Raw genomic sequence first — 1,189 nt, forward strand, 5'->3', positions numbered from 1 at the left:
ACCCCAACCCCAGTTCTGGGCACCCCCTGACCCTCCTGCCCCACTTTTGGGGTCTCCCCTGACCCTCCTTGGCCCACTTTTGGGGCCCCCCCAACCTGTTTTCGGGGCCCCTCCTGACCCTGTTTTTGGGCTCTCCTTGGCCCTGTTTTTGGGGCCTCTCCTGACCCCATTTTTGGGGTCTCCTTGATTCAGTTTTGGGGTCTCCCCCACCCCGGATTCGGAGCCCCTCCTGACCCCGTTTTTGGGGTCTCCCTGGCTCTGTTTTGGGGCCTCTCCTGACCCTGGTTTTGGGGTCCCTGAGCGGTTTTTGGGGGGCAGGAGGTGATCGAGGCCATCGCCGAAAGCGCCTTCAAGACGTCGCCGTTCCCGGTGATTTTGTCCTTCGAGAACCACGTGGACTCGTGAGTCCCCAAACCTGGGGGGCCCCAAACCCCCTGGGACCCCAAAACCTCCCCTGGGACCCCAAAACCCCCCCTGGGCTCACCCTAAACCCTGCTGGGGACCCCAAACCCCCTGGGACCCCAAAACCCCCTCCTGGGGCCCCAAAACCCCCCTGGGCTCACCCTAAACCCTGCTGGGGATCCCAAACCCCCTGGGACCCCAAAACCCCCCCCCAGGGACCTCAACTCCCCCCTTGGGATCTCGAAACCCCCCTGGGCTGACCCCAAACCCACTGGGGGCCCCAAAACCCAAGGGGGGACCCCCAAACTTCCTGGGAACCCTCAAATCAGGGGAACCCCAAAATCCCCCTGGGGGACCTCAAACCCCCCCCCCCCTTGGACTCACCACAAAACCGCGCTGGGGGACCCCAAAACTCGGGGTTTTTTGGGGTGGTTTTGGGGTGATTTGGGGTCCCCAGGCCAGCTGTCCATGGAGGGGTTCTGGGGGAGTTTTTGGGGTGATTTTGGGGTGGTTTTGGGGTGGTTTTGAGGTGATTTGGGGTCTCCAGGCCAGCTGTTCACGGAGGGGTTCTCGAAGTGTTTTGGGGTGATTTTGGGGTGTTTTAAGGGTGATTTTGGGGCCCTAAAGCTGGGAGGGGGGTCTGTGGGGTTTTGGGGGACCCCCCAGCACCCCAAAATTGTCCCCCCAGGGCGAAGCAACAGGCGAAAATGGCCGAGTACTGCAGGAGCATCTTCGGGCCGGCGCTGCTGACGGAGCCCCTGGACAAGTACCCGGTGGGGCTGGGGGG

At 62.7% G+C, this 1,189-nt stretch overlaps 1 long non-coding RNA gene across 1 annotated transcript in view; it reads left to right on the top strand.

The window, feature by feature from the left end:
• The window catches only part of LOC113942406, a 1,544-nt gene extending 356 nt beyond the window's left edge, over window positions 1–1,188 (top strand). Inside the window, exons 2-3 of the long non-coding RNA XR_003525911.1 lie at window positions 319–401; window positions 1,091–1,188. This is a non-coding gene — a long non-coding RNA (uncharacterized LOC113942406). The remainder of the gene's footprint in view (window positions 1–318; window positions 402–1,090) is intronic.
• The last annotated feature ends 1 nt before the right edge of the window (window position 1,189 follows it).

Source organism: Corapipo altera, unplaced genomic scaffold, assembly GCF_003945725.1.
Source record: "Corapipo altera isolate COAL_440 unplaced genomic scaffold, ASM394572v1 57953, whole genome shotgun sequence".
NCBI lineage: Eukaryota > Metazoa > Chordata > Aves > Passeriformes > Pipridae > Corapipo > Corapipo altera.